Source organism: Protopterus annectens, chromosome 11.part0 (assembly GCF_019279795.1).
Source record: "Protopterus annectens isolate FY-2018-M chromosome 11.part0, PAN1.0, whole genome shotgun sequence".
NCBI lineage: Eukaryota > Metazoa > Chordata > Ceratodontiformes > Protopteridae > Protopterus > Protopterus annectens.
Genome location: NC_056745.1, coordinates 77,302,454 through 77,312,453, shown reverse-complemented (window position 1 = coordinate 77,312,453; position 10,000 = coordinate 77,302,454).

The following is a 10,000-nucleotide window of genomic DNA, read 5'->3' as shown; positions in this document are numbered from 1 at the left end:
GTTAAACAGCCTAACTATGCAATGGGTTCAATAAAATATTCCAAGAGGCCCTTGGATTAACACATTGCTTTGTCCATACTATTTACAAATGTATATGTGAATAAAAGGTTACTTAGTGTATTTCAGTAGGATTTGGCTGTGTGCACACATGCGCGCATGCGCTCACACATACACACACACACACACACACACACACACACACACACACACACACACACACACACACACACACACAAAACTAATAAGCATGACATTACAGTTGTTTAGGACTATGGGAGGGTAACTCTACCATAACATCTTGCAGCTTATTTAATAAAATGTTCTGAAGTTTAAGGAGAGGTAGACAGCATACATCTTAGCTGTCCATAATTTTGCAGATTGTCCAATTTTTTGTCTCACATTTTTGGTCTGTTCCTCATAAAATGTGTGTTTTTTCTGGATAAATCATTGAGGGTTGAAAACACTAAATAATGACAAATATGTGAGTTTCAGAGTTCATGTCCTTCAGCAAATGCTACCAATGCAAAACCTGCTATTCTGTCAACTTTATAAATATATAAGACCAGCAGACTTTGTCTGTCATACGGTACTTATAGGATCTTTTATCTAATGGACTTTCCCTCCTCAATAGCCCATCTGGACATGCCAACAGAATTCTCATAAAGGTCAATAATTGTATGCATCAAAACTTCAGGAGTCTGATGAATATGTATGCTCTGTTTCAGCAAGGCCTGATTTTGCAGTGAATGCTAGCTGGCATTCTTTCATCTCTTTTTCATGCCAACCTCTGAAGCATGACCATCTAGGAGGAGTTGCCTAGTAGATCTGTATTAAGTACAAAATTTCTTACAGCAGTTGTGCCAGACACACAACACCCATTAAAAGATAGAGAAGGAAAGGGTTAAAGGTGAAAATAGAGATTTGAAATGCTAGTAATTAAAATGATCACACATGCACACTCTTATAGGTTCATAGGTTCATAGGTTGGTATTGGGCTATCTGCCCGAAGGCATATATTAGCCCAGCCATGTTGTGCGGTATTCACCGCCCCTTTAGTAGTTCCCTAGACCCTTGTACTAGCAGCTAGTACCCTTGGCCCCTATCTAGTAGTGCTGTTGGTGTGATCCCCTGTGCGAACTTTCTGTTACCCATCCACTCATCAAGGTTCTTCTTGAAGAGTGATAGTGAGGGGCTCTGTCTTATGTAGATTGGGACCCTGTTCCATAGTAAGGGAAGTCTCTGCGAAGGGAATCTATCCCTCCAGCATGTTCTATTCATTGCTGTGTTGAGGTTTATATCCCTAGAGCATGTAGCTCGAGTAGATTTGGTTTTGCTAAGATGGAGCATGTTCAACAATTCTGGGTTGGACATGGCTCTGTACGTTAGACAGAGATTGCCTCTGAGAAAGCGGTATGCAACAGAGAACCGACTTAGCTTTTTCAATTATGCTGCATAGGGCAACTGTTTGAGGCCAGTAATCCTCTTGGTTAGGTACCCCTGTGGTCTCTCCAGCTGCTGGAGATGTCTAGCCAGGTACATTCCAATTGGTGCATTGTACTCAATAATGGGTCTGATGAGGGAAGAGTAGAGGGGCACCATTACATCCTTAGATCTTGATGCGAACCCTTTTGTGATCAGATAGGTCACATAGAAGGATTTTCTAACCACTTTGGCAACATGGTTATCAAAGGAAAGCTGACTATCTACTTGGGTCCCTAGATCCCTTATTTCTTCTTCAGATTTCAGGGGATTACCTCCTATGTTGTAGTTTGCGGGTACTCTGTTTTTTCCAAAGGGGGATTACCTCCTATGTTGTAGTTTGCGGGTACTCTGTTTTTTCCAAAGGGGATTACTACGCATTTTTTTGCATTTAGCTTGAGACCATGGCTTTGACACCATGCATCAGTCTCATTTAGGCCCTTCCGGAGGATCTCCATGTCGGCCGGAGACTCTATTATAGCACCCAGTTTGCAGTCGTCCACAAACTTAGTCAGCCACAGCCCTTCCGTGCTTGCCTGTACTTCTGAGAAGTATATGCCAAACAGGAGGGGCCCCAGGACAGAGCCCTGAGGCACCCCGCTCATTACTGGTCTGGATTTGGACATAGATCCTGCTACTCTTACTTTATGGGATCTGTCTGAGAACCAGTTTGCGATCCATCTTGTGACGTAAGGGTTTATGCCCAGGCTGATGAGCTTATCAATAATACCTGAATGGGGAATGGTGTCAAATGCTTTAGCAAGGTCAAGGTAAGCCGTGTGTACCTCATTTCCCTTATCTATAGCCTGAGTAACTGTCTCAAAGAAATCCACCAGGTTCAGGAGGCATGATCTGCTCTTGACAAAGCCGAACTGTGTGGGATCCAGCGACTGGAGGTTCCCAATTTCTCCATTTATGAGAGATTTTTATCTCTTCAAATATAACATTCAAACACAAGAAATCGACATTGAAAACATTAAGGGTATGTAAGTAAGCAACACAACCCTGTCATCCCCCATTTAAAAAAGGTACTAACCACTCCCGACACCTCCATAATCTGATAAATTTTATTGAAGGGACACTGCAAATGCTAAATAAACTCTGAAAACAGAAGTGTATACTGGAAAGTTTACATAGTTACTGCTTTTTTCCAAGTCCGACAGGCATATTAAGATACTCGCTTTATATAGTTGCGAAGTGGCAGTCTACTTAATTTTCCTGCGTATAGCTAGTTTTACGTAGGTTGGGTTCTTCTCATATCCATCTCAAGTCTGACAAGCACAGGCAGTCAGGCACTGCTTCATGAAGCTGATGTCATGACACATGTTGGAGATGCATGATGATGTCAACCATTACTTAAAATTGTAAAAAAAAAAAAAAAAAAAAATCAGGAATTCAAGGGGCCACTCGTAAATCCATGGCATCCCATTAATTTGCCCTCAAAACTGGAAAATAATGAGGAATTCAGTGTGGTTAAGACATGTGGTTTACACAGAATGAAGAATTCAGTGTGGTTAAGACATGTGGCTTACACAGAATGAGGAATTCAGTGCGGTTAAGACATGTGCCTTACACAGAATGAGGAATTCAGTGTGGTTAAGACATGTGCCTTACACAGAATGAGGACTTCAGTGCGGTTAAGACATGTGGCTTACACAGTACCACACATTGTGGTGAAATTCACTACAGCATTCAATTTCAAACTAAAGTTCCTTATCAGAAACAAAATCATTCTGAGTGATTTCAACTATCTGTCCATAAATCTTTATAAAGTATCCTCCATTTTACTTCTACTTTTTCTCTAAAGTAACATAGAGAGCAACTCTCTACCTGTCTTGTTGCCTTATTTATGTCCCAATCATCACAAGCAAAACAGGTTTGCTCAATGCTCTAATCTCTCTTCACAACAACAGTCTCTTAGCCATTACTGAGACATGGGTTATACCTAGTAACTTCTCCATGCAACAGCTACATCTGTTTTCTAGACTGCAGAGCTAGCACTAAAAAAAAGGTGGTGGAACCTGCCTTCTGTAAAAATCTCTAATTTGCCAAGCTAATGACACATTTGACTCTCTTCCTAGATGAAATTCACTTACTAAAGACAAGTTCCCAGCAAGTTGCAGTCAGCTACCTACCCTTCTCTCCATCTTAAATTATCTAATTCAAGCTATCATGTACCATACAAACCAAAACAAAAGCCGACTAATCCGAAGTGACTTCAGTGCTAACCTGCAGAACTCTACTCACATGGATGTGTAAGACCTCCATACCAAACTTCAACAAAAACCACGTTTACTGATCCCACCAGATCAAAACTTAGGACATCAAACCACTCATTTTTAGATCTTATAATTACCAGCAATCTCCCATCTTCTCCAACATTGCAGTCCTCCTTCCCTTCTCTTAATGACCCTTCACCTTCTCCTATCCTCTGTCCGTCATTAAAACCTCCACCCAGACTAATTTCCTATAAGTTTAAATCTGCTTCCAACATCTCTAACATTACATTAAAGCTTTCAGCTTTGTCATGTACCCCAGTCCTCAGCACCATTGATCCTAGCCAAGCAAAACATCCTATATACCCTGCCCATTTTTTGCCCCATATCCATCTTGCCAGCTCTGTGCAGAAATATTCAAATAATTACTTACCACCAACTTACAGAGCTTATTAACAGATATGACTATCTCTCCCAAAGCAGCAGTGGTTCTGGTCAGGTAAGAACACTACCACCAAATGGTCAGTCATAGACATTTCCATGCTTGTTGACAAAAGGATGCTATCCAGAGCCACCTTCATAGGACACCTTAACTAGGGCATTTGACTTGGCAAACCACACTACTCTCTTGCAAAACATCCCAGAAATAGGCATTCATTCTGATGTCATTCCCTGGTTCCACAACTACCTGCCAAATCAGCACTTCTCCTTCAACATAAACTCTACTCCCTCCATCTCTTCATCTCTGCTATTTGGAGTCTATTAAGGCTCCATTCTCACACCTCTGTTATTCTTGATATACATCAGCACTTCAGAGCTCCATAACATTTCTCATCTTCTAAATGCTGTTGACATTGTTAAAAACAAAATTACCACAACCAGTTAAACGCACAGACCATTTATTCTCTTGGAACAACTAAGCGCTTTCGCCAATACATAGGAGAATCCTATGTACTGGTGAAAGCGCTTAGTTGTTCCAAGAGAATAAATGGTCTGTGTTTTTAACTGGTTGCGGTAATTTTGTTTTTTATTTTTGTCAAGAGGTCTTGTTGGCCGTATCAGTTTTGTGTTTCTGATGACATTGTTCTTCATGGCTGAAACTATTCTCTCACCTCACTACAAGAGGACCTTCAAACTTAATGGATTAAGAATAATAATCTTATACTCAATTCGTTGCAGACACAAACATCTGAGATCCACAAAATCCTTAGCAATTTATGGTAATAATTAGACTCCTTTAGAGTAAGTCCTCACTTTCAAATATCTTGGGCTCTGGCTAGACCACTATCTTTCATTTAAAGTACATCTGGATAACACACATAAAAAGACTAACGTCCTCCTTTCTTGGGCATATAAATTATTCCCGTTTTTCTCCTAATCAGCCAGATGTGCCATTGGTTAAGAAATCTTCCTTTCCCAAGTTGAAATCAGTCTCACACTGATTAGAACAGCTTCCACATTGCAAACCACCTCAAAGAAAATATGTAGATTCATCAAACACTTTCCTAGAAATGAACACCATTACATTAGTCTTGAAAAGCTAAATCACTACCTGTTAAGCAAATAGATTGCATTCTCTTAGGATGTCAGCTACTGAAGCTTCTTTATGAACAGTTTCTTCCTCCCTTAACTTCAAAATTATTAACATCTGCATCTACATTCAACCTCGGAAACCTGTACTGCTCTTGTCGTCTGATGCTACCCCCCCCCCCCCAAGAAAAAATCCAAACTACACACCTTCAATCAGACTTTCTGTATTCATGGCCCCAAGCTGTGGAAATTCCTCCCTCCCAAACTGAAGGACACCTCCACTTATCCCAGATTTTGTGGGCTAATGAAATTTCATAGTACTAACCTGTCAAAATGCACACACAATGCTACAGGACACATAACTTAAACTTTCCCTTCTTTCTTCTCACTTTCTTGTCTCTGCACTGTCTACCCTCCTTTTTGACATGTAGTTTAGACTTCATTTTACATATAATTGGCCCACCTTGGCCTTTTTTTTATCTTTCTTGCTGTCTCACTTTTCTTTTTGTCCATCTCCTGTCAGTTGAGGCCTACGTGTCATTTCTATTTTTTTTCATGCTACATTGTTCAGTTTCTTACTCCATCCTTTCTTTTTTCTCCTGGCATACTTTGTGCTGTCAACTTTCCCACAAATAAAGCAAACATACTGTGGACATCAAAAACAAAATTTACAATTTTTTTATAAAATACATGGCAATGCAAAAAAGAGAAGTATAAAATATTATGAAAACATGAATGTAACATAAAATAAAATATAATGATGTAATGCGATCCATCTCGCCTACATTGGTAACTGATGGGCTCGGGGCCGAGAAATGGCTCCGACTCGGCCGATACACTAGCACGAAGTCTCTGATTGGCTGGGCCAACCCCTCTATCCCAGGATGCACCACACCCAAGCCCCCAGATCTCGTTTGCCACTTCTAGAGATACAATGTGGTCTCGAGTTGGCTGTGGCTAAGTATCCTATTTTTAGTCAAATTTTTGGCTTTTTGTGGGCTTTTTCTTAAGAGTTAACCAAAAACAGCTATGTTCATAGCTATCTTGTTGTCTGACTGTGTATTGGTTGTTTCAGGATAAAGTTTGTTTTCTGTGGTAAATTCAAGGTGTTTGGTGGGCTAGGCCCGTTTAACTTAGAGGGCCTTAGCCCTACCTTTAGAGTGTTTAAGTCTCCACCCCCATTCCTTTCCTCCTTCTGTGTGTGTTTCGTGAGAATGTCTGGGAAAGAGCATAAGCCTTCTGGCTTCAAGAAATGTACCAAATGCAGATACAAAATGTCTATCACAGATGGCCATGACATCTGTGTTTACTGTTTATGGGCCAAGCACTTGCAAGAGTCTTGCAGTGTTTGCCATGCCTTCTCCTCAAGAGTCCTCCAGGAGAGGAAAAATAAACTGATTCTTAAAGGATTAATCAAACCTTCCTTTGAAGAGGCTCTTCAATCTTCAGAGCCTCATGGTAAGAAGAAGAGGTCATCGGTTCTGACCAGCCTGTTGGATCTGCCGGCCAAAAGAGGAAAATCTATGTCTTCATCTTTGGCGCCATTGCCCTCGGAGCCGACAGATGAGAGACCAAGTTCTGCTTCCCCTTCCTCAGTTCCACGAGCTTCGGAGCTGATGGAAAGGGGTTTGAAATTGGGATCTCCCCCCTCGGCTCCTATGGCTTCGGAGCCGATAGACAGAGGGTCGGCTCTGTGATTGGTTTCTTCGGCTCCTACTTCATCGGCTCTGAAGGAAGTTTCGGTGTTTCTTGAGTCTTCCTCGGCTCCGATGTTGTTGGAGCCGATTCGGAGCCGAACCCCTACGGTGATTTTGGAGCCTATGGAGACAGTTTGTCGAGCCCCTTCTGTTTCCTCCAAATCATCTAGGCTCTCTGATTCAGATCTGGACAGGGTTGTCCAGAGGCTCCTACAGTCACCGGTCTTCTTCAAATTACTGCTGGCTCCAGCCCAGTCGGCTCCGGAGCCAGCCTTGCCTGTATCATTGCTTCCTCCTTTGACAACCTTAGGGTCATTGGTACCGGAGTTTACAGGAGCTGGGGAAGTTGTCGGATCGGTTCCGAGACCCACTGCTAGTCCGTCAGCACCAACTTCTGCTCCGACCTTCTCGATACTTTTGACAGGTCCTGGTACTCGTGGCTCTTCGGTCGGGCCTGACGGGGAGTCATCGGGGCCTCTGGTTTTGGCTCTGAGTCTCCCTCTTGGTGCTTCGGTGAGGGGAGCCCCCGACTCTGGTCAGGGCCTCGGAGGTGGGTCTTTCGGCAGACTCTAGTGGACCCACCCTCGAGGCTATGAGGAGTGCGCTGGCAATGCCCCTAGTTACTTCCCCGGAATCTGTAGCTCCTTCCCTGGACATGGCGACTGTAGCCTCTGTTGCACCCCTGTCCTCGGACAGTGGGGCTCCCAGGCCTGAGGATACCTCCTTCTGTGGTCCCTTAATTTCTGAAGGGCCTTCAGAGTCCTTGCCTGAAGAGACCCCTAGGAAAAAGATATGTAAGAGGAAGCACGTGGACTCCCCAGACGAGTCCGTCACCTCAGACACCGATCTGGATGATGCGGAAGGATCCCCTAAGTCGTCCTCTGATGATGTCTCATTCTCGGACGTACTAGAGATCTTGAGACAGAGGGGCGACTGGCCTTCCAAGACCACTTCCGCGGAAGAGTCAGTGTTCCTCAAGGCCTTCAGAGCCCAGCCCTCCGCCTCCTGGGTATCTCCACCCTTCGACGAGTTACTGGACATTATTTGTCAAAGGGTGTGGGAACACCCTGACTCTGTGTAGCCTGTCCCCACTCGCCCCAATAAATTCTTGTCTGCACCCCCCGATAAGCAATTTCTCACTAAGGGAGTTCCGGTAGATGCTATGGTGGTGGCATCTGCCACTCAACAGGATGTGGCAGAGGCTTTGACGTCTATCCATCTGCCTAACAAGGAATCTAGGAGCATGGATAGGTACGGGAAGCATACCCTATCTTCAGCGACCTTTACCCTGCGGTCACTGAATTATTTGTGCCATTTCACAAGACTACAAAGGGATCTCGTGAAGGAGTTGGGAGATACCCTGTTGGGTAATGTGCCTGAGGCATTGGCTCTGTCTGTCAACGCCCAGCTATCGACCCTGTCGTCCATCATTAACTCGTCCATGAGGCTCATTTCATATGCGGCCGAGGGGGGGGGGTAGAGCAGCAAGATCGGGCGTAGCCCTAAGGAGGCAGGCTTGGATGCGCTTCTGTCACTTTGCGGAGGCATTCAAGTTTTCATTCACAGACGCTCCCTTTGATGGGTCCTCCCTCTTTGGACCCAAGGTGAAGTACACCCTCACTAGATGCGAGCAGGAGGGCAAGACCTTGTCTGCCGTCGGGGCCCATTTTTCGCTTCCCACGAGACCTTATCCCAAGGCTCAGAGGGGAGGAAAGATGTGGTTCAAGAAATCGCAAAGGTCTTTCCCAGCTCATCAAGGTGAACCCCCCTCCAGAGGCAGGGGAGGGGGGAATTATTCTGGAAGACGTCACCCTAGAGGCAGCGGAGGTCCCCGCAACACAGGAGACCACGAATCCTTTTGCAGTTCATCCTTCCAATGTCCCTGAGAGACGGCCCAACTGTGCATCTCTGGAGCCAGTCAGGGGTCGATTTTCGGAGCACCTGAAAGCCTGGGAGTCCATCACTCAGGATCAGTGGGTGCTCTGGATCATCGCCGGAGGTTACACCATCCTGTTTATTCATCCCCCCCCCCCCTCCCAGGAAAATCCCGGATGTTCCATCCAGTCAAAGGGTTCAGGCAGCTACAGAAGTGGTAAAGCTGCTGGAAAAAGGAGTCATCCAGTCAGTCCCCGAAGGCCAGGCTGGATTAGGAACTTACTCAAGATTATTTTTGGTGCCAAAAAGAACAGGGGACTTGAGACCTATCCTGGATCTCAGCCATCTCAACCACTTCGTAAAGAAGTCCAGGTTCTGGATGGTCATGCTATAATCCATTTTTCCATTGCTGGAAGAAGGAGTTTGGATGTGCTCCATCGATCTCAAGGACACCTATTATCACATCAAGATAGACAAGGCATCCAGGGCTCATTTACGCTTCCACCTGGGAACCAGTCACTACCAGTTTTGAGCCCTGCCCTTTGGTCTCACCACAGCCCCCAGGGTGTTTACCAAATGTATGGCAGTGGTCACGGCTCACCTGAGGTGTCTTGGATTCCAGGTGTTTCCGTATCTAGACGATTGACTCCTCACTGCTCCCACCAAGCATCTACTCACTCATGCTGTGACTACATTCGTATATACCCCCCCTCCTGTCCCCTACCTGAAGGATTTGGAGGAAACACTTTTGGGGTTTCCACTGAAGGTCTTATTTCTTCTCTCTGGATCACATATCTCCATGAGTTGGGTGCATGTGAGGGAGAGTTTGTGTGGGGCAAACAAGATATGGGGGCTTGGGTGTGGTGCATCCTGGGATAGAGGGGTTGGCCCAGCCAGTCAGAGACTTCGTGCTAGTGTATCTGCCGAGTCGGAGCCGTTTCTCGGCTCCGAGCCCATCAGTTACGAATGTAGGTGAGATGGATCGCATACATCTATCATTATGGTAAGTACATAACTAAAAGTTCAGTGAGAAACCATGCTTAAATTTAGACTGATAGTGATTTTTTCTTTGCTTTTTTCTTCTGCTGCTCTGCAGTAATATTTTTTAGGCTGTAATCCAGCTTTTCCAATGCAATTAGCTCTCTTGTTCCATAAAATGACTGAGTTTCAGATCAAGGTGTCCATTTAAGTCAGTCAGGTACT